This window comes from Polypterus senegalus, chromosome 10, assembly GCF_016835505.1.
Source record: "Polypterus senegalus isolate Bchr_013 chromosome 10, ASM1683550v1, whole genome shotgun sequence".
Classification (NCBI taxonomy): domain Eukaryota; kingdom Metazoa; phylum Chordata; class Cladistia; order Polypteriformes; family Polypteridae; genus Polypterus; species Polypterus senegalus.
In genome coordinates, this window is record NC_053163.1 from 163,951,252 (window position 1) to 163,975,915 (window position 24,664).

Sequence of the window (24,664 nt, forward strand, 5' to 3'; positions counted from 1 at the left end):
ACAGGTGGCACATCACAAACGTTTGTGGTAATAAAATGCATTACTACCAATATTGGTGATGCGCCATCTGTCAGAATGACAAATGCAATGCTTACGTCTGTTATATGCCATTTGGTATGGGATTTGCAAAAGCAGTGCTTATGTTTGGGATGCGCCATTTGTTGGAATGACACACACAGGACAACTGGACTGGCACACAGGCACACAGACACTTGTCCTTCTATTAAGGCAGATTACTGTCATGTGTCCACTGAAATTCTCACTTGTATGTGCTAATCAACATGCACCACGTCAGCCTTCTCCAGCCCCACTGAGGGCACCCTGACCGCGCTGCCCTCTACCGTGTGTTACTGATGGCACTCCCCGATCACGTCGCTGACTGGCGTTTGAATCGTGCTATAGGCCTTATTGTCCTGGCTACAGAGTCCGGTGAAATTCTTACTGGCATGCCAGGGTTAGTGATGACGTGGGCACGAGGCCCTAATTCTGCTCCTACAAATAAGCCTCTCATTCCAGTGCTGATGCCAACTCAAACCAGAGTGACGCCACTAATGACACCTTAGCTCTTTGTCACCCTGCTGGCTCCTGCTGAGAACTTCATGAGAAGCAACAGCTGGCGCGGACGGGTTACAAAAATAAAACCCACTGATGCCCTCTACCGGTTCATTCCTGCTTTGTGCCTGATGCCACAGCAAGAGGGCCAGGATTGGGCAGATTCAGTTGTGGGTGCCTGGATGAGAATTAAACAAACACGGACAGATGAACGCATCGATGCAATGGGTGGGCAATGAGGATCAGTTGTTGTTAACGTCACTCAACGTCTGGCACTAACAGTTCACTAAAGTTAAAACACGCCAGCGCCCCCTCCTGGCCTGCTCCTGCTTTGTACCCGACGCGTCTGTAACGAGGGCCTGATGAGACCACCTGGACTGGGTTAGTCAGCTCTGGTAATGACTGGACGGGTAATTCGGCATATCAGTAATAAATACATTTGTGAATAAAATCAAGAAGCTATAAAAAGAAACACGGGATCAATGTCACCTGGCGTCAATGGAGTTTAGGTTACTGAGCAACTGTTAGCGTCACATGGGGGGCTGCCACGAGGCAACAACACCCAGCAACCACTCTGGTGTGTGGTGTGCCCACTGCCAGCTCCTAATGAGCAACACGGACATGACAGGCCATCTCTGTCCGAGTCCAAATGTGACCAACATATCACACACGGTGAAACCAACCGCTCAAGACGTGCGGCGGCATTCCAACAGGTGGCTCATTTAACGCCCAGAATGACTGCATTGCGCACTACACGCCCGCCACACTGCCCACCTCGTCTCTCATCGTATTGCCAGCCTGCCCCCTGGAGTTGTGGGGGGGCTGGCGGAGGGCAGACAGAGTGAAATCACCAACATCGGCGGGTCGCCCCTTTCCAGCTCGTAACGAGTATTTTATGAACTTGAACTTCCAAATTAGACCCATAAAAACAATCAATCCGTTTATTAAAGTGCAATCAACCCCTAAATTAAGATGCAAAAATTGCCAATTCAATGAGGACTATTTGGCATAAAAAAGACCCCAATAATGCGAGTCTGGGGGGGTCCATGAGCTCCTGTTTCCCTGGACCCCCCGTGGTCTCACCCCAGATAAATCAATTTATTTTTGAGAGGGGACAATAGGATCAATTCAACTCAACAGACTCAATTACTCCCTGCTGGCTGCTAATGAATTGTAAAGTTGATGTATAAAAATAAAATAAATCAGCCGATGATTTCATTCAATTAGCCTTAATGACTGCAAAATTAAAGAATACGACGATCATCAAATTACCAAATTCCCCCAACTAAACAATTAAGCCAACTATTAATCTAAACAGAGAGCCAATAGTCCGTGAAAACATTCCCAGGCGTTATACCCATCTGCAGTGGGCAAAGTCCACGATGCCAACTGCCACACATTATATAGTAGTGGGCACAGCACATGATGCCAACTGTCCGGCATTATATAGTAGGCACAGCACACAAAGCCAACTGCCACACATTACACAGTGGGCAGACAGCATGATGCCACACACTGGCACACACTGTAGCCATCAGTAGTGGGCACAGCACATATTACCAGCTGCTCCTCTGTAGTGGGCAGAGCATACAAAGACAACAGCTACTTTAGTCTCGGCCACGTGTCCCAAGACTGTCCCAGAGCACTCCTCTTTTGTCAAGACGTAAGACACATGTGGATGTGACTGAACCGTGTGGGCAGAATGCCAGTCTGGGTCTTAATAGACAGAGATGTCAAAGAAATGTCTCTAACGTAACCTTCTAGGCTGCAGAAATGATTTAACAGTGGTCAGCAAGCACACAGGCCACGCCCACACGCCCCACAGGGACATAGGCACCGGGTCTGAGGCCACGCCCACGCGCCCAATAGTGACATTGGCACCGGGTCTGGGGCCACGCCCACACAGTGACATTGTCACCGGGTCTGAGGCCACGCCCATACGCCGCACAGTGACATTGGCACCGGGTCTGAGGCCACGCCCATACGCCGCACAGGAACATAGGCACCGGGTCTGAGGCCACGCCCACGCGCCCCATAGTGACATTGGCACCGGGTCTGAGGCCACGCCCACGCGCCGCACAGTGACATTTCCACAAAGTCGATGTGCCTGCGCGCTCGTGTCCGACGTGCTCTTGAGCTGCCATTGATGACTTTCTTCTTCTCGCCCGCCTTCCTTTCTCCTCCCTCCCTCTATGATGGATCATCTCGTCGACTTTACCGTCCTGTGGGCCGCACTGGATTCTTGTCGCGTCGTGTTCTTAGGGACGGGGCTAACAATGACAAACGCCATAGCAAAAACACATTAACGGACTGCGCAGCCGACTTATTTGCTGGTCACACTGGTCTCTTGGTCAGGCGCTATATAAAAAATAGAGGGATTTGCACTTTATCATTGATTTCTGTCAAAGCGTTTATGACACAAGTTCTTTTTCTTGCTGGGTTCATCTATGTAAGGCGCTATATAACCTGAAAGCACATCTTACCGTACTGCAGAAGAGATTTCACAATGAAAGGCGCTATATAATTCCGGGATTATCCCGCATTTTCTGATAACAAAGAACGCGTGTTTGTAAACAGCCGTATCACGTTTCATGCACTCCAAATGGGACTCGATATGGAAAGGCGCTTTATAAAGACACGTGCAGGCCAAATCACGCCGTTTACAGTATCAACTTCTCACGGACAGCCACCTGACGTGCCACACAACGAGTCGCACAGCTGAGTCTCACCATTGCGGGGTCCCATCCAGGTCCTTGGGGCCGCTGCATCACGTGAACAGGGATCGCTTTGTCGAAGGAGCTCTGAAGCAATGAAAAGTGTCATTTGAGGGTGAAGCGCTCACTCAACTCTGAGCAAGTCACCTGAACTCCCAGATTTACGTGTATCTGCACAGTTCAGCGAGCGGGGGCGTCGGTCGGTGATTAGGAGAGCAAGGCGCTATATTCTGTATTGAGGCTAACTGAATACGGGGCGACACAAAGCGACGCTTCCTGCGTGACTCCCTTTGAACGTCCTCTCTGACACAAATAGCGACTTACCTGTTCAGGTGCTGTTTGAAGGAGCGCGCATGGAAGGGGGCTTCATCCCTTACACGTTAATCGGGCGATTTTTACGGAAAGCTCCATTTTATCCTACGTTGATGGCCTGAAGGCGGCGCTACACTCGTCGTCCCGTTCGGGTCACGCGAGCGGCGCTCTCGTCCCAGTTCAGGTGCCAGCGAGCGCGTGGCAGTGAAGGTGCGGCTGCGTGCGCGTACCCGTCGAATCGGAGGAGCGCGTGCCCGCCAAGTCTGCGAACGCGCCGCCTCGAAGATAATCGCATGTGACAGAATGACAATGTCAGAAAATGGCTTAGCGGGAAATTACGCGGCGCTTATTAATAAAACAGAACCGTCGCAGCCATTTGACTTCCTGCCTGATGCTGCCTGATGCTCGATATCACGCGGCGCGAGTCGACAGGTCGGGGCGTCCCGAGATGGGGGCAGCAAGTGGGGGCTTCGGGGCGCCGAGAATGCGCCCACCAGCTCCCCGGGGCCCCCTAGCGGATGCCACTGCCGTATTTCGTTTCAAGCCGTTTTTTTGTTCCATGTCACACACGATCAGCACTGTCACGAGTCAACACGTATGAGTGACATCTGCAGTGCCCAGCGGTGGAGGCTGAACCGCCACCATAGTCGTCTGTTATGGCGCCTTTCGACGGTGCCTATGACCCCCGGTGTACTGTTGCTGCACAGAACAATTCTGTTCAAAGGTCCACAAGTCAAACACTGGCTGCCAGCATCTTCAGTGAATATATAGCGCCTTTCGACGATGGAGACCAAGCAAATATCCATCCATCCATTTTCTAACCCGTTGAATCCGAATACAGGGTCACGGGGGTCTGCTGGAGCCAATCCCAGCCAACACAGGGCACAAGGCAGGAACCAATCATGGGCAGGGTGCCAACCCACCGCAGGACACACACAAACACACCCACACACCAAGCACACACTAGGGCCAATTTAGAATCGCCAATCCACCTAACCTGCATGTCTTTGGATTGTGGGAGGAAACCGGAGCGCAGACACGGGGAGAACATGCAAACTCCACGCAGGGAGGACCCGGGAAGCGAACCTGGGTCTCCTAACTGCGAGGCAGCAGCACTACCCACTGCGCCACCGTGCCACCCCCAAGCAAATATACGTCTTATATAACAATAGTGTTCAGATTTCTACAAATCTGTCAAACACATATGGAGTAGAAGTGACGCGTGAAGTGACAAAGAGCAGGGACCAAACTGCCACCATGTGTCGTAAGAAAATGAAGCTCAGGTGACATGGTTGGTGACAAACCATGGAGACTGAACTGCCACCGTCTTCAAGTCATATAGCGCCTTCCACTTCTCCAACACATCCATCCCAGAATTCTGCAGCTGCCTCACTAATTGAGTTCAGGGCCCTCCAGGTGTGTGCAGGACGCTAAAACTTGGGTTCAAATTCCAGGACTCGGCCGGTGACGGATGAAGTGACACGTGAGGTGTCAAAGAGTGGAGGCGGAACTGCCACCATGTTCATTTGGTATATAGCGCCTTTCACGTCTACAGGTACAGCTCAGCTGGCTTCAAACTTCTACGACACCAGGACAGGACACGGGAGGGTCACCATTCTCGCTCCATATAGCGCCTTTCAATGGTGAACACAACCCCATGCACTTTAGTGGGGTTTCCTAATTTCTGCAAGCCAACCACAGAGAGAAGGGACACGTGAAGCGTCACAGAGCTGGGCTTCAACTGCCACCTTCCTTTGATATAGCGCCTTTCAACAGTGGACAACATTCCAATGCATTTTAAGGCAGCGACCTACAAATTAAACCTGCCAGGTGACCCAACGGAGACCAAACTGCCACCATTCTCCCGCCATATAGCGCCCTTCAACAGTGGACACAGTCCCCACGTTCCTTGTTGGGGTAGAATGACACTTTGAAGCCAAGTGTGGATAGAAGTGACATGTGAAGTGCCAAACAGCAGGGCAGGAACTGTCACCATTGTCACCTGATAGAGCGCCTTCCTGTACCACACACTGCTCCGGCACATCCATCCCAGAATTTCTTTTCGAGTTCAGGACTTCCCTTTCTGTGAGTGCTGACCACAACTGGACTGAGAATTGGCACCAGAGAAGGGCGCTGTTCCCTCGGGGGTCCGTCATCTTTGATCTCCTCCCCTTGAAGATGTCGCTCTCGCCTGTGCGAGTCGCCCTTAAACCGCAGATCAACTCGAGTCACGTTTATAGCGCCTTTTCATAGAGAAGCCCACCCCAGGAGACTCAAGTCCATCGTCTTCTGGTCGAAATGCCAGCAGTGGCTCACCCAGGGACAGCCAGTGAGGGGGACTCTGCCCCAAAGAGCTTCTCAAAGTGAAGCCAATGGTGACGAGTCACAGGAGGGGGGGGGGTCTTGAGAAGGACACCAGGGACAGGTGACAGTGAAGCCAAGCAGGTGATGGTCACTGGCAGTCCCCTGGTACCCAGGTGGGCCTTATGCCAGAAGGTGGCTGCCTTCTTCTTCCTTCACCAAAAAGAGGTGACCACAATGACCCAGTGCCCCGTTGGCCCTGCCCAGCTGAAGGCAGACCTACTTTAAACGATAAAAGGGCACCAGTGACCGACCCTCCTCTCTCTTTTGGCACTTGAACAATATGAACGGCGCTTTATAAATGAGCCACTGAGCACAGACCAACAGGTGGCGCCACCTAGAGGGTCCGTCCAAACAGGCGGCGCAGGGTGAGGGCCAGGACTGAAGTCACGGCCATTTGACTCCACCATCACGGCCTTAAAGGAAGTGACAGCAGCGGCTGGGCAAATGTCCTAAAAATGTACCCAAGTGACATGTGATGCCAGTCCTCGATGGCACTTTAAAAAGCTGTTAGTCTCCTTGGTGCTGCTTCACAGCACGCCTCTCCACTCCTCACGCTGACCCCGCCGACTGTCCCTAGGCTACAAAGAACGTGTCACATCCAATTGTCGGTGCCAGTCTTGTGGTGCCAATGAGAAAGGCAAGAGCAAGGTGCCCAGGGGCAACTCCACTTAGGAGCCTGTGTCACAGGACAGCTGGCTCTCTTCCTGCTGAGGAGGTACTTCTGGACTCTCCCGGAGTGCCCCAAAGGCTGCCAGGCGTGCCAGGCCCTCTGCATGCCATGTCAAGTGTGCAGCTGTGACCGAGATGCCATCTTCTAATGAGCTCCATGCAGGTTTGTGCCACTGAGAGGCCATCAGAGTTCGGCTGGCGAGGGATTGTGCCAAGTTGAAGTTTAAAGGTGTGTGGGCACAGGCTGGCGATGGTGGTATAATGCCAACAATAGATGGGAGAGCCACATATCAGGTAAGCTCCTGCAGTGGTGCTGCAGAATGATTGCCATTAGCCTTTCTGTGGCAGTGCCACTTACACAAGTCCTGAATAGAGAGACTGCTTTGTCGTGCCGGGCACGGCCCCATGCTGAGTAGGCGCCACACCAGCTTGTTATGGGCACCACTGTCTCCTTATAGTGTGGCATCAGGGGGGCCACCTCAGATCGCTGGTCACAGCCCCTTTAAGAAGTGCTGCCCGCTCCTTGTGCCCAGTCCCTGGCGCCCCCTGCGTGGCAGCCTGGCCCTGGCGTTTTCTGCTGGGGTAGCAGGTTGCTGGTGTCCTTTGACACAAAACGTTACAAGAGGAGGAAGGAGAAGATCGATCGGCTCTGGCGTCCCCGCTGATTGATAACATTTTCCATCTCCCGCTTTGCATAGCGCCAGCGTAATTTACCAGCCCAGCACTTTATGGATCCCTTGAAGAATATTTATCAGAACACAAGTGGCCAGTCAGGGATTTTTTTTCCTTCCCCGGCTAACATTATCTTAAAGTAATTTCCAAGTAGCACTTATGTCAAGAAAACGCTGAGGTGTTTTTGCAGAGACGCCATCGATCAGCTTCAGCTGGCATCTCGAGCAGGCAGTGGGCGCTCCTTTCGGCTGTACGGCCCGCCGCCGTCAAACTGCTGGGAGAAGATTCTGGAAGAGCGGCTGGCAGGCCACGTCCACGGAGTCTCAAAGGCGAATGAAGCTGCTCAGGTGCCGGGCTGGACTGGACGATGCCAGTGTGCGAGTCGCTCAGCCTGGGTGGGCAGCAGCAGGGGGTGCTGGGAATTGTGGTCACCAAGAAAGGCGCTATATATACGAGGCAAGACAACTGAGCCACATGTTCAGAAGCCACCTGTAAAGGTGCCCGCTGCCCAAAGGGGGCGCCACCGCCACTCAATTCTGCTGCTCAAAGTGAAGACTGTAGGCGAGGGCACCCTGGGGGTCTTTAAGGAATCGAGGCCTCGATTGGGGTCACCTAAATGTTGAAACAGAAGCACACGAATGGCTCTACCGGATGTTAGCAGACCACCAGAAAAGACGGCTGCCCAGTAAACAGGGGCACAGGAGTGCTGTGGAAAGGGCATAAGTGGCAGGTGACAGTTTCACTGGACTCTGAACGTGTGCCAGTAAGGACCCTCCATGTACTACAGAATATGTTGCCTGGTGTTACTGTATTGTTCTGTTCGCAGACTACAGCGGTTATATAGCGCCTTTCATGTCTCTCTAGAAGTAATGACGGCAGAGACTGGTGACGTGAGCACAACATTAATGGCGACCCTTCATGTTTTATGGCACAGCTGTCGACTACCGAGCCCCTCCGTTATTCACCCAGCAGCCCACATCGGCCACGGCGCCCCCGTCGTTTCATTCAATTCCGATTTAGCGGCGCGGCGGCTCCGCCCACAAATCTCTCCGAACAAACCCGACAGCTGCAGGTAGGGGGCGCAGAATTGCCGCCGAGACTCAAGTCGTCTCTCCTCGCTGCGATCTTCATTTACAGTCGTCGTGATGCCCTCTGCCCACCTGCAGTGTGCAGACCCCTTTGGCACAAGCGGAGCGCGAAGATCCCACCGACCCAGGCCGCTCGCTGCTTTCATTCTGCGGGTGTAACTCGGGCGGCCGCAGGGCCATTTAAAGAACAGGCGACCAATGAGGGCGGCCGCGGAGAAACGGAAGCGCGCCCTTTGATCTGCGATGGGGGCGGGAAACGAAATCCCCACGCGGCGCGTCACAACTGGAGGAAAACAAACAAACAAACAAACAAATAAATAAATAAATAAAAATAAAGAGGCGATGATTAAAAGCGGCAGTCCGAAGGCGTTCAGCGCGCTTACTGGTCAAGGAGGATACAAGTGCGTGAAAGGCGCTATATAGGCGGAGAGATAAAGTATAGGACGGGTGCTGGGACGGATATGAAAGGCACTATATAGTAGAGTGGCACAGAGCCTGGCTCTCCGCTCTCCTCTTATTTATAGCGACTGTCATAATCACTTTCTGCGCAAGTGCGTGAGGCTCCTTTTCTGCTGTTTATCTCCAATATGAACGGCTTTACTGTTCCTCTATCTATATAGCGCCTTTCACATCTATTGATCATCACATAGGGCCTTCATATTCCTCAGTCTTTACAGAAGTACAAATAGCACTCGTAATACTATTACAACGTCGTAGGCTTGCCTATCCATCTATTTCCAGTACAGGCCAAACGTTTGTTCACACCGCCTCCTCATTCAAGGTGTGTTCTTGATTTTCCTGACCATTTCCAGCACTCCATCACTCTCCTTCTTGGTCAGATAGCCCTGACACAGCCTGGAGGTGTCCTGTTGAAAAATCAATGAGCGTCCAACTAACCTGACTTCTGCACAACACAACCCCATTGATAAAGCAAGAACTTCCACTAAATAACCTGATAAGGCCCACCTGTGAAGTTACAACCATTTCAGGTGACTGCCTGGTGAAGCTCATCGAGAGAATGCCAAGAGTGTGCAAAGCAGTAATCGGAGTTTTGAAGAAACTCGAATATAAAACATGTTTTCAGTTCTTAAGTCCATAACTCCACATGTGGTCATTCATAGTTTTGATGCCTTCAGTCATGAAAATCAAGAAACCACATTGAATGAGGAGGAGGTGTGGCCTAACGTTTGGCCTGTACTGTATATAGTGCCTTTCACATCAATCAATCATACGCATCACCTTTGGCCTAAATGTACATCACACCTTTTAAACAATGGATCTCTCACAGAGATAATCCATCCGTGTTGTGCTTGTCACGTCTGTCTATCAATGCATCAGAAGGTGCCTTTCATTTTCATCCCTCTTTCCATATTTTATTCATTTACGATAATGTGCAGTGAATACACTTGACTCATAGTTTTAATTCTCTGTTCGTTTGTCACTCGTTTGCTCAGAGGTTGATGCTCTTGCTGCTTCCTGATCAGCTCTTCTTCTCTCCGCCCTGGCGGCCTGCTGCTTCTCTTCTCTTCTCTTCAGCATCGTTTTGCGTTAAAACTGATTCAGTCAATGTTTGTGTTGCAATTACCCATCTTTAATTTTTCACTTAAGCTGGCACTTATGGCTTCACTCTGCCTCAAGAATGATTTAAGATATGAAGAGGAAGGGGAGCTGACGGTGAAGGTAGTAGGGATGAGAACGGCACCCAATACGCATGTGCCACACGGCTGCCCTGCTGGCCGCTGCCGAGAGTCGATTCTACAATAAAATAAAAAAGGAGTAGCCTTGTAGGTCAATCATCACCCCGAAAGTGGATAGTGGACATCTGTCCATCCGTTATCCAACCCGCTATATCCTAACTACAGGGTCACAGGGGTCTGCTGTAGCCAATCCCAGCCCACCACAGGGCACACACCAGGGACACCACACAGACACGGGCAGAACATGCAAACTCCACGCAGGGAGGACCCGGGAAGCAAACCCAGACGGGTCACCTAACTGCAAGGCAGCAGCACTACCCACTGCGCCACCGTGCCATCTGGATAGTAGACATCACGTAGTATAGGAGTAACAAATGCCAGGTCAATAGGTTAAATGGTTTGGGAGCTACAGGTGATTTACAATCCTGGACAGACAAATGAACAGCCAAGTAGCGCATTCTATAAGAAGATAACATGAGTGGTCCTCCACCATATAGCGCCTTTCAGGACTCTCATGGCCATCTCGCACATCGTGCTTTGTCAAGTCCATCCAGCTCTTATACGGCGTCTTCACATTCAATTATCAATTTATGGTACAGAATCTTTCCTATACATCTCTCTCTATATATATTGTGACGGACAGCCGGGTCCCATGCCTGGCCGGGACGCCTCTGCTGCATACGTCCTGGGGGAGCCACCATGGACAGTGCAATACCTTCCCCGGGGCGCCTGGGGGCAGTCTCCCTGGCCGTGGGTCCTTCCTCAGTGTCCCCCGTGGCTCCATGGAACATGGAGTCCACCACAGCCCGGTTGGGAGTTGGGTCGGCCGCTAGGGGGCGCTGTGGAGAGCCACAAGGGGCGACTTACCAGCCCCACCCGGAGGTGCAATTAAGACCAGCTGGTCAGGCACCTGGAGCACTTCCGGGTGGGCTATAAAACGGGCCAACCTCCCTTCATTCAGGGCCAGAATCGGGAGGAAGAGGACGAGGTTGCCTGGGAGGAGTGTGCTTGTGTTTTGTGCTTGGGACACGGGGAAGATGTGCGCCCATGGGGGAAGAAGAAGAAGAATAAAGCCTGTGTGTTTTGTACACGTGCCTCTGCGTGGTCTGTGCCGGGTCGGGCACTATATAGCGCCTTTTACAATATATATTGTATCTGTTTATCTGTCAAAATGGAAAAGTTAAACATGAAATGAATAAATAGATAAAAGTCAGACATGTGATGCGCCCCCAAGTGCGTTTGTATGTTGGCCCCTCGTGCAGCGCCATCTTAAATACCCTCCAGGGCCCACCTTATGACAAGGGAGCTTCACTGCAGGTGACAAAAGAGCACAAGATGGTGGCACACCACCCACCAAAATAAATAAATAAATAAAAAAAATAAAGAAAATGGCATCACATAAAATAAAAAAAAAAATTGAAAGTAAGAAAACGTCACTTGGGGTTAAAGAAAACCAAAGCACAAAACACAAATTGAATCAAATTCAGGACGCCCCACAACTTAAAACAAAAATGGAGCCTAAAATCCGTAACAGACGTCACATGACCCGCAACGCAGCAACACAAAAATGAAGACGACGGGCAAAATCTTAGAGTCTGCAGGCGACGAAAAGCGTCCGCTGAAACGCAAACCGACGGGCCGATGGGGAGAATTTCGCTTTGGGTGGAGCGCCACTTGTCAGGCCCTGTAGTGTCGGGCACGCTGGCTGCCGGTGGACGACTCTTCATCATCTCAGACGCCATTTTTTCCCCCCGTTAATGTCATTTTCTTGTATCTCCCATTTCGGGATGCGTCACCCCTTTATTTCACGATCTCCTAAAAGATTCATCGCCATTTCGGGCCCCCGTTTATTCCGTTGTGTCCCATTATAGCTGTAAAATCATTCTGTGGCTCCCATCATGCAACAGAAGCCTCCATTTCCCATCATTCCTTCTGCATCACGTTTACTTACTGAATCTGCAAAGCCAACAATTACCCGAAGTTGGACACGTTGACCGACGGACCCGTCTGGGAGATCTTAGTGGATCTTCTCCGGCGGGCGTGGGAGTCGAGTGGCCACCAATGGGAAACTAGACAAGTCCAACCGAGGACACGTTCGGAATCCCTGAGCCTGAATATTTGGGGGTCCGGACCACTTTACTTCTCTTTTCTGTACTTTTCCCTGCTTGTCGTTTTCCTTCTTAGTGTTTTTGTTTATTTTGTGGTTACTTTGGACGGCCATTTTGTTATCCATGTCACCCCCATGGCTAGCGTGTGACACTCCGGTCACCCTGGGGGTTTAAAACGGCGGCGCTCTGATGCTGGCATCTAAGACTTTGGATTTCAACCCAATTCTGTGAGTCACGACTTTGTGTTTCGATTTTCCATCTCCCTCTTGTGCTCTACGGGCAGCGACCACAACGCCTCAGCCTTTGATGAGATGGCATCTATCAGGGACTTGATGTCTTCTCTCCTGCCACCTTCTCTAAAACTGGCAGAGCAGTTTCATGTTTTACACTCTTTACCCTTTCCTATATGCCCTGTCACTCTGATGCCCAAGTTGGCACCAAACTCTTGCCACTTTTGCAGGTAATGGCTTGCCGGGGATTCTCTGGGTGTACTTGTGTGAGCTGGCTGGCCAAGAAACGCAGGCATTAAAAGCTGAAGGCAGAGCATTAGAGTACCGGTGCCAGGCAGTGCCACCTGACGGCCTAAGAGGACGTCCTTTACAAGTGTGGCTCACCCTTCACAATATGCCACTCTTGTTTTATTTTTTTCTTCACTCCCGTGATTTGCCAGCGCTCACAGCTAAATATGTACACAGAGATGCGACCGCTGCCAGGAACAAATGGCGAAATGATAAACAAAGGCGGGCGCTGGCGCTCCGGTGTTTTCAATTTAGACACCATGCATTATTTACAGTGTCATTATTCCGCTCAATTGGAGCCCCGGCTTTAGTCTTAATTTCACTCTAATCAAAGTCAATGAATATTTAATCGGTGCTGCTTCCAGAAATTGAGTAATTCCGTTTTCGGAACGCCCGCAGAACAAAGAGCTGACTGGCATGTGCGACGGTGGGCACCCCTTCTGCACTCTCGGTGGCTCCACTGCCGGCTTCCCTGCTCATCAGGTGGCTTGCTGAATGGCGCTGCCAGGTTGGAGCTCACTTCTGCTGCCACTAGGGGCACTGCTTTAAAGGCAGAGGGCTTTTGTCACCACCAGGTGGCACTACACATTGGCACCGATGGAAGGCGCAGTCGTGATGAACAGGATTCCCTTTTTGTAGATGGCATCAATGGAGAGCTATTCTAGGTAGCACAACTTCAGTTTTCTTGACAGTGCCAGTAGGAGGCGCCGTTTCAATGCCAATGCCCAGCTTTATTTGCCATTTTCTATGGCATTAGGGGCACTACTATGCCCTATGATGCATTTTTTTTCTCACCTTTCTAAATAACCCCATTGAGTGACCCAGTGGTCTACAGGTGGTGCCCGATGGCTGAACATGCAAATAAGAATCTCGCTGCTTTCTTCCCACGTGGAAATATGATGACTACGCCTGCCCCTTATCTCTGTGTGTTCCGGGTGTGCCAGTAGGAGACGGTGTTCTGCTAAGGAGCTCTCCTAAGTGAACTTATCTGGGCGATACCAGTAGGGGGGCATTCTGAAAGGCACTATATAAAACAACAACTGATGTCTGCTTGCATTTCTGCTTTTGGCTGAACTGGGTCACTGGATGCCCCTTCTAAAAGCTGTCATGGATTGTGATGGTACCAGTGGTGAAAGGCACTACAGTATATAAAAGGGGGCACACCTGAAATCTTGGGCGCTTGGTTCTGCTTGAATGAAATTAGCGCTTACTGTCTGTGAAAGGCACCATAAAAAGTTGAATTAGTTAAAATCCCATGTGCGTTTTTAAGAGGCTTTACCCTGAAAGGCGCTATATGACACATGCATGCTTTGTGAAGAGTATGCCACAGGGACTGATGTGCTTTGGTCCTGTAAGGCGCTATATGACATAAGGAGATTAATTCATCTTAAGCCAGTGTGTTTTGTGGACGGACTTGACCTTGATATATGAAGTGACGAGTGACTCTGAGCCCCTTGCCTTAATCCACGTCACTTTCTAGCTTCTTTGTTGCTCTGTGTTGGCACTGCCTGTGAAAGGCACTATATATGCCAGGCATGCTTTGCTTAGGGTTTTCTTTTTTTTTTTCTCATTTGAATTATGACCCCAGTTCAGGGAGTCACAATTGTCGATCTTGGTCCCCTTCCAGTGAGAACAGGCTGTGCCACCGGTGGGCCGCCCACTTATGTGACAGGATGCCACCCGGTGCCCAAGTCCTTGGGATCTCCAATTACCTTCAAACCACAAACAAACCTGCTTTACAAATTCAAGCTGCCATGACGAATGTGCAGGATAAGCGAGGACCTGTCTGTCCAGGGACACAGGGGGGCATCAATGGGGGACAAGGACCACCAGCTCACACAGAATAAAGGGGGCTTCTACTTTGAAAAGCCCTCCTTTAGCAGACCTGTGCCCCATGCCAGTCAACCCCTTTCGGTGACTCGGGTTCAAGTTGAGCCCAACATTCAGCGTTGACTTCAAGGCTCACACACAAAAGAGGGGCAAGGACCCCAAAAATGCCCTGGGGTCAGGCAAAGTGACGACTTTAAATGCGGTGGGCTGCGCAAGAGTGGCGGTGTGTTGGCTGCTGCCACGAGACAAAAAAAAGTCAATCTGCCCGCTAAGGGATCCTCTGGGGGGCTACTGTCTGTGTGAGATGGTGTGACAGGTTAGCAGCTTGGCTCGGGGACCTCTGCCTGGCACCCAATGTTGTGGGCACAGGCTGTGGCTTTAGATTAGGTGACTGGATGACTTTCGTGGGCATTACAATTAAAAAAATTAGTTGATAAAGCACCTTGCACATTGGCTCCTGTCCTGCAACCCATTGTAGCTGGCATAAGTTGTGCCCATTGTGACCTTGCAGTGGATTAAAGGACCTTGGTGAGCACTAGGATGGCACATCCATCTGCAGTTTTTTATAGTGCCTTACACACGCCACTCGGGGAACATGTAACACAAACGTGCAGAAACGGTTTGGCACCCTGAGGATTGTGCAGGTGGCATCACATTGCATGGGCGCTGCGCACCTTGTAGAGTGTCACAAGAGCGGTGCCCACTTGACAATATGCCACTGTCAGGTGGCAACGCCTGGCACGGCCCGCTTATCTCTCGGCTAATTTTTCCGAGTGTGCCGTTCTTTCCGGCATGATGGACACAGTTAAGCAGAAAACTAATTATTGTAAAGCACCGAGGGCTGAATTCATTAAGAAACAGGGATCCATTATCGCACGGGCGCGCCACTTCCAGGTTTGTCCCTTGTGGGAGTGAATGGGAAACTGGCAGCGCAAGAAGATGACCCCCAAAGCCCACCCCCCACCTTCATCACCACACGACAATTTAAATATTCGTTCACCCGCTCGTCACGTTAAAAATCACGTCACTTATTAACAGGTCTGCTCGTGCGTCTGAGCGGCCATCGCATGGCAAAGTGGGCCAGTACCACTGGGGTTCAGGGGCAGACTGGCATGTACAGACTTGGGGCGACCAAACCAAACGGCCAGCGACAAAATGCAAAGCCCCAGACGTCCATTCAAAAAAAGTTGAGGAGCACACAAACGTCCCAACTCGTTAGGTCGATTTCGTTAATGGCGAGTCGCACAACAGCACCTTATGGCCACCAACACCAGCGGCAAAGTCACGAGTCACAAGAAGATACAAAAAAAAAAAACAAAAGACAAATCAGAAAGGTAAAGACAACGAGGAGACAAAACTCGACGTTTAAAAACATCAAGAGCAGAAGGAGCGGTCAGCGCACGCCGGACGTCAAGTCCAACTGAATTAATAAGAAGAATACATTTTATCTAGATAGATACTTTATGAATCCCAAGGGAAATTCACAAATGTATCTATTTATATAGCGCCTTTCCCATGCTCAAGACACTTCACAGAGTTTAAGAAAGAACGGCAGGGTATCCGGTATATAGCGTTGTACTAAACCAGATAAATGAATAAAGAAGATTAGGACAGTGAATTCAGAGAAAAGCCTAACAGACAACCTCATTGATGGTCTCGCACACACACACACACTCACACACACACTTACACACACTCACACTCTCGTGCACACACACTCACACACTCTCTCACACACACACACTCTCTCACATACACACAGACACACTCTCTCGCACACACTCACACTCTCACTCACACACACACACTCACACACACACACTCATACACACTCACTCACACACTCTCTCACACACACACAAACACACTGTCACACTCACACTCTCACACGACATGAGCCTCTTGACATGGAGGTAAACTGAGAGAAGGGAATGAAGTCCAGTGGAGCTACAAGCCTTCCTGATCAGAGGAGTTTTCAAAGAATTCATTTTGGTCGGTCATTCCAGAGTCTGGGCACTCGCCATACAGCTGAAGGCCCTGCTGGCACCCATGGAGTGTAGATTAGTGTGGGCACAGAATCAGAGGACCTCAGTGGGTGGACAGGCACATAGTGATGGAGAAGGTCACTGGTGTAGTTGGGCGCGAGGTCGCGTAAGGCTTTGTAGGTGATTAGTAGGATTTGATATTCGATTCTGTAAGACGCAGGGAGCAGGATGGCGTGATATGCCCGCTGCTGCTGGTCCGTGTCAGGACTCTTACAGCCGAGTTTTGAATAAGCTGGAGCGGAGACATCAGATTAGAAGAGGCACCTGCCAGCAGCGAGTTACGATAATCGATCAGGATGCGATAAAAGCAGAGACGAGTGAAAAGGAGAGGAAGGAGCGAACACGGGATACGTGACGGAGGTGAAAGTAAGAAAGTCTCTTAATGTGATTTATGTGAGCAGAATAAGAAATGGAGGAATCGCAAACGACACCGAGACTCTCCGCAGTAGAGGCAGGTCTGAGGAGATCACCGCCATGATGGACTGACGAGGAGCTCATTTTATGAAGGTGCACTTTAGTGCCAATCGGCAGGAGTTCAGTTTTGCTGCAGTTTAATTTTAAAGAGTTCTGCTCCATCCAGGTTTGAATTTCACCGAGAAGCTCCGATGAAGTTTCACTTTTAACCTTGAAGTGGAGTTGAGCGTCGCCTGCGTTAAAATGATAGCCCAGTCCACGGCTACGAATAACATGGCATAGAAACAGAGAAGAGAAGAGGGCCGAGCACAGAGCCCTGAGGAGCTCCTTGTGTGACTGGCGCCGAGCTGGACCTGCTGTCGCCATGACTAACACACTGGTGCCTAGGAGTCAGATAGGACTTGAACCACTGGAGGGCAGTGCCCGAGATACCCAGTGGCATGTTCTCCATTCTGGACAGTAGGATGTCATGTCTGGCCCGAGGTCTAACAGAATTGATATGCTGGTCTGTTCAGAGTCTGCTGCCATAAGCACATCATTGGTTACCCGTAGCCGAGCAGGTCACAGCTGTGCCACGTCCCGACGCCACACTGAAAGGGTGCCATCAAGGTATTAGACGTTAAGTAGTTGGTGAGCTGGGAGGCTACCACACGCTCAAGAGCTTTTGACAGGAAAGGTAAATGGGAAATCGGCTGGAAATTGTTAAGATCGTCAGCATCAAGACGAGACTTTTAAAACATGGGGGTTACAGAAGTCATTTTAAAAGAGAGTGGCACAGAGCCAGTGCCAAGGGGCGAGTTTATTATTGTTCTAACAGTCGGGATTATGGCATGAAGGCAGGATTTACGTAGTGTGCTGAGGATGGGGTCCAGTACACAAGTAGTCGGCCTCGTCTTACAGAGCAGAGGCGACTGGTGAGAACTTAGAGAAGGAGCTGGATGGACTGGGAAGACAGGGAGAGATAGAAACAGATGATGACTTTATTAGTCAAATTATTTAGAGCTTTAATTTTGTTACCAAAAAAAGTGGAGGAAATCCTCACAGCCTTCAGTAGAAGAGGTAGTTGGGCCAGATGCGGGCTTGTCGTGGCCACTTTCTGTTATTGTGCCATAGTGGGTGTTCTTGGCAGCAGTCGGTGCTTCTCTGTGAGCTCCTTGGTGGTCACAGCAGGCCTGGGTGTGCCCGGTGAGGCCAGACGTACGTGACATTCTCTCAAGATGTCGGCCAGCTGCTTTCATTGATCATATTCTGAGTGCTACCAGGGAGCAACCTCGTTATGTTTTAAAGGAGCGGATTGATCTGATGCTGAATGAAGGGCTGAGTCATGGTGGTCAACAAGACTATCAAGTGTTGACGGAGCAGGTGAAGACAGTAAGAGATCAGGAATGGATTCAGAAAGGACAGACATTTTGAAGGCTTCTGTAAGAGGAGGGAAAGGCAGTGAGACAGTGAAACATACTGCTTTAACTCAGTTACCACAAGTGGCACAGGCCTCGTGTGTCACACTTTGTCTTGTTGGTCACAGACCTGCTGCTGAGCACCTGCCTCTGGCACAGTGTCCACGTTTATCGGTTTATTTCTAAACAAACATCAAATAACCCGTTTTGGGGAAAACTCCTTCAAAATACGTACACACTTGAGTGACAGCTGACCGAGCAAAGAGAAGATTAAGTGACAGGAAGGGGGTGGGGACAACAGCAGAGGACAGGGCGGGGCTATGTGCTTGAGTGACAGCTGACCGAGCAAAGAGAAGATTAAGTGACAGGAAGGGGGTGGGGACAACAGCAGAGGACAGGGCGGGGCTACGTGCTTGAGTGACAGCTGACCGAGAAAAGAGAAGATTAAGTGACAGGAAGGGGGTGGGGACAACAGCAGAGGACAGGGCGGAGCTACATGCTTGAGTGACAGCTGAATGAGCAAAGAGAAGATTAAGTGACAGGAAGGGGGTGGGGACAACAGCCAAGGACAGGGCGGGACTACGTGCTTGAGTGACAGCTGACCGAGCAACGAGAGATGATTAACTGTGGCAGACAGGCGGGCGTGGCTATTGCATGAGTGGCGAGAAAGGGGTGGGTCTACAAGTTTGAGCGACAGCTGACTTCCTTGTGCTAATCAAGATATAACCCTTCGCCAGTCACTGGTGCCACGATTAGCACGCAAGACCACCTCAGCCAGGCAGACAGACAGACGGACATGAAAGGCACTATATGTTAGATCCATACACGTGAAAGGCACTATTAAAGGCAGGGTCACACATATATTAGGCCACTACTGTGAAGTGTACAGAGTGACACTATTACATTCACATGCTAATCGTCATGTCACACGTGGCCACTGTCCAGTGCCACCCTCAGTAAGCGTCACTGCCTTACCTTAGTCTTGTGTCTTCTTCACCTGCCCCTCAGGCATTAGGGGGCAGTTCAGTTTCATTCAAATCAAATTCTTGCCAACATAATAAATAAATGTTATTTATATAGCGCCTTTCCCAAGCTCAAGGCACAATGAACTGGATTAAGTGAAAATAACAATGAGATAAAAACAAACCAATAAAATATCCCACCTTGTGTGAAGACACAGCACCAGCACACCCAGTAAAACTGCTGAGCTAAACTGAGCACTCGGGTACGATCAGGCGTGTCACACACACACACACTGAGGACATCGGGACACATCTAACATGAAACCTTCAATCTGCTTGGTCCATTTTAACAGGACATGTCAGAGTGTGCCCTGTGGTAAGCTGGCGCCCTGCCCGGGGTTTGTATCCTGCCTTGTGCCCTGTGTTGGCTCCAGCAGACCCCTGTGACCCTGTAGTTAGGATACAGTGGGTTGGAGAATGGATGTCAGAGTGTGTTGGCAGGCACAGGCGGCAGCCTCACTGCTGGTATGCGGGTGGCAGTCCTCAGTGTGCCCACGGTTGCCTCTGCTGCCACCTCTGATGGCTGTTGTTTGAAATACAATAGGAAAACACAGATTTATATTACAATCAAACAGCGGAGCTCAATGTATTGTCACTTTGACCCACTGACCCCCCATTAATTATAAACAATAGCAACCCGTGACCCCCAAAAGCGGGTCAGCAGCTTAGGGGACACCGTCACGGTAAGTGAGTCGAGAGGGGGCGTCACTGCACTTCTGGAGGTCCCACCATATCTGTGGGCGACGCAGCACCTGACCCGGGCACACCGTCAACTGTGGCGGAGGTCCTATGGGTTTAAGTCTCTACTAGGCTGGCTGCTGGGCCGATGGTGAGCCTCAGGTAGGGTAAGTATGGCAGATGGGGGCACCACTGACCCCAGCTGAGTGGCATGAGGTGGAGGTGGCAGCCCGAATGTCCAGTCAGAGGGGAGTGCGGGGGGCTGCGGACTACTGGAGTGGCATTGCAGAGTGGCTGAGGGTGAAGATGGCAGGACACAAAGAAACCAACAGTCCTATAAAGGCCACTGATGCCAACTCTGCGTCTGAAGTGTAATAAAGAGGGGGAGGAGCCATCACAGCCAATCAATTCGCCGTCTATCTCGTATTCTGCGCACACAGTGACAGTGACAGTGACAGGGACTCACATTCACACTGAAATGACAAACAGCACCACTCTCACTTTATTTATTCCAATTAATGCCAAGGCTGCCAAGAGCCCAACTTTGCCCCCAGCGAGTGCTTGGACCCCATCTTCTACCGTACCAGGTGCTCCAGTGCCCCCACTCAGACCATACCGCCCTCACGTTTACTGCGATTTGTCCGTTATGCCCGCCTTCCCACCCACCCGATGATAGCCAGGAAGAAAGCATGGCGGCCATGAATCTGACCTTCGCGATTACGACTGCTCACCTAATAATACGATGCAAAGTTAACGCGGTCACCCACTACACACCACGGCGGGCACTTGCTACTCAGAATGGCACCGTCGTGGCTGACAGGGGTTTGCTGAGCTTCTTTTCTTTCTTATATTAGATCAGAAAGCGCTGGCTGCTCATCTCTCGGCCTCACACATGCCGAGATGGCGTAAAACTGGCAGAAGGTGGGCATCAAACTCAATCCGAAAGGTGCCATGGCTGACCGCCCTCCTCATCACGCATACACGACGCTTAAGGTGGATGTCAAAGGCGCAGCCCCCCCACTGTAAATGTCACTTACCTCTGGTTGTCTGCAGCGAGAGTCGAGAAAGACGGAGTCTCCCAAACAGCTTTGATACAACGGGACTGAATGGCGGGCGTCGGGGGGCACGAAAGTGAAAAGCATCCAAACAAATGTCACGTGTTCATTCCGAGTGAAGATGGCGACGACTCCAGCACGGTGGGCTTCACTAGGATGGAGGCTGAACTGAAAGTGAAACGCATTGAAGCAAACTGGAGCTTCTCAACTCAAGACCCGCCTCCCCTTCTCAATCATTGGTCAAAAACCCTGCCTATCCAAAACACACCTCAAGGGCCCCTCTCCTCTTTCGTGCACTCATGATGGGTAACGCTGGGCATCGGACACGCGGGCGACTCGAGATTGTTTAACGGCTGTTTTAACATCGGGAGGTGGGCTCAGTGTCGGCCCCCGCTTAGGCCCATTTTAGCACAGACTTGATTTGCATTTTTCATGAAAGCAGGAGATTAAAATTTGAGCACACGAAAGTGGAAGACGTTCAGTTTGTGGATGAGCGGGGAGACGGGTCGGTCAGGTCAAAAGCTCGAATTCGCTTCAACTCGCCGCTGTTTGCGCCACACCGACGCCCACCTCATCACAAACTTCCTCCTCTCCGCTCCGATTGGTAACACGAGATTAAAAACACTCGAGGGCCGTCACTAGAAGCCACTTTGGGGTGACAACAGGCACGGCACAGCAGCTCTTGTCCCCGATGTCACTTATCAGGTACGGCGCAGAAAATGACTTTGGGGTTTATAAGTAGCTGTGTACGTGTCGTCTGTGCGATAACCAAGGAGGCGAAATCTTCACTCGACCGCCACTTGACCCTGGCAGCAGTCGGACACGAGCGGTCAAAATATGCAAATCACTTGAAATGTCACCCGCCCACAATACGATGGAGTGAAATATTCTCTTTGGCGACGCCGCCTAGCTGGGCCCGACTTACATGTGCTACCCACGACTCGGTGCCCGTGTTAAGGACATGAACCTCAACGGGGGCTTCTTACCTGCCCAAGCCCCCCGAGACGTTTGGGTGTGCGCGGAGGTCACGGCGTGAAGCCGCCCGTCTCTTCTAACCCCGAACCCCGTCTGCTAGCCCAGCTCGGCCTTCCCTTCCTTTTGTAATCATCACGCTGCCGTTTTCGAGGCGCGGCGGAGAAACAAAGTAAAAGAAAGAGACAAGGACGCCGGGCGGCCCGAGGGCGCAGTAGAATAAAAGTCAGAATTTATTCTGTTGATCTGTACATTAAAGAGTACCAGGATTGTAGGCTGCAGCGAACACACCAAAAAATGATGCAAAGAGGCAACATTAGTCGCACCCCGCGGAGTGCAACGCACATTTGCCGGAACAGTTTCCACACGAGTAATCCAATTGGTCGCCACTTGACGTAACTGACACAAGTTGAAAGTGGCTCAGGTCAGCGGATCCATCCTGAAGACTTAAGGCCGAGAGACGCGTGCTGCCGTGCTACACACGAGGGTCCAGGACGCCACCGCCGCTCCGTCTCTTGACCAGAAAAGAAAAGGGGCAGGCTGGCTGGCTGGTGCAGGCTGACTCGATTGGGTTTGCTTTTATTTCTAATTCCTTTTCATTTGTCATCAGTGGATCAAGTCGAGAAAAAAAAAAAAAAAATAAAAATAAAATAAAAATTATGCAAAACTAGAAATGACGGGATATGGATTTTTTTGGAATTTCCACGATGACACCTGAAAGACATGAATGACACGTTACTGCCACCGCCTCTGGAATGTATGACACCAAACTAACTAAGCAGGATGGCGGCGGGGAGACGTCTGCACCAACACGCCCCGAAGACCGGTAGTGACGGCCACAAGGGAAGCGAGTGTCAAGCCCCCTTAGAGTTTAGCCCGTGCCCGCCTTCACACGCTCTATTCGACACGACGAAGCGCGCAGCTTAATGGCGGCTCCTAAGCACGTTTCAAGGAAACAAACAGCCAAACGTCTAAGTCGTCCTACTGGACCAAATGCAACACGGCGGCTTTACAACGATGTCAACGCGGGGCAGACGAGACCAAGAGAACGTTGGCAGACCGCGCGTCTCCTAAACCAGCAATGGCCTCAAATGTGCACAAATAAGATACGCCACAATAGTAAAGCTACGATTCAGGAATGTCATCTACCAAGGAAAAGACGCGGAGCGTCGGGGGCTGCAGGGACCGTCCGCCATCATTTGAACGCACGCACGCACGTTAAGATTCACATCATCTCCAACTGTCACACGGGCTGCGACGTGCAAAGGGAGCCGACAGACCGCCAGCTAACTCAAGGCTCCTGGAGGACCCCTGGCCACCCTCGATCTGCCGCCCCACCCCGTCAACGCTTTTGAAATGTTCTACTCAGACTCGGCCGTTGGCTCAATTCACACCTCATTGTTGAAGGTCTTCAAATCCCCTCAATTTAACTGAAAAGACGAGGGTCCTATTAGCAGCAATAATGGCTCACTACATATGACCGTGGCTGGAAAGACCACCTGCAGCCACTTTGGCCTTCCAGGTTCTTAGTTTGACCCCCCACTATGCTTCAGAGAATGAGAACGGGGCATTCGTCACGCCGGCTCTCGCACCCACGGAGCACCTGGGGGGCTTAAAGCAGGTGGGAACTGCGGAGAAACGTCGGCGATAACAACTGGGCCATCTTTACCTGCAGACCGGATGAAGAAAATCGGGGGGACCAATGGCGTCATACAGAAACTCTGCCCCTTCTGCTCCGGTCGCTAAAGACCACCAAGCGAAACCCACCCTGAGCCTGCCTGTAATGGTGACAGACCACCATCCCGTTAGAAGTGACCAGTGGGCTGAAAAAGACGACATTCAAAACTCCCGGTCATCGTATTTTGAGGGGGCTTCCTCTGCGGACCCCAACAATCTGTGTGTCGTCTTAGTAGGTAAGCTAAAGATACACATAAACCCGACAAAAAAAAAAATCACTTGGACCGAGACGAGAGCGACGGCGACAGCGAATGTTCGAGACCCCCGTCCGATCAGCTTGCACTCCTTGTGTCGTATTCCGCTGTGCTTTGTAAAGTGCAAAAGAGCAAAAATATTCAACGAAACGGAGAGACCAAGCGTGCCATCGCTCTTAGCTCTGCTCACAAGATGACCGCAGGTTCGGAGAAACAGATACGGCAAAAGGTTCGAGGCCGCAGTCACCTGACCGAATCCCAGGGTGTCACATTCACAGTTTGTAAGCAACGAGAAATCACTCGGACGCTCTTATAATCCCTAAAGTTAAAATCGACACAAGCGGCTTTGCGATCAACGGTCAGCGTCTCCTCGGTTTTTCTGCTACAGTGCAGCCATTTTGTTTTTTGGGCCGCCTCGTTTGTCATAAATGTCTCCCTTATATTAAGAGAACCTTAAATTAAAAGAAGTGAAAGCACGCTTGTAAAGTCCCTGAATTAAGAGCTTATAACATATAAAACATTTGCTTTTATTCCTAAAACTATTTACTCATTACAAAAAAACAACAGGATGTCAAATAAATAAAAGAGGAACGTCTCTGTGTGCAACCCCAGGGCGTTCGGTTCAA

The 24,664-nt window shown here is 50.8% G+C and overlaps 1 protein-coding gene across 2 annotated transcripts in view; it reads right to left on the reverse strand.

The window, feature by feature from the left end:
* agbl4 (AGBL carboxypeptidase 4) overlaps window positions 1-24,664 on the reverse strand; it is a 438,546-nt gene that overhangs the window by 64,686 nt on the left and 349,196 nt on the right. The gene's annotated exons all lie outside the window — the stretch shown is intronic.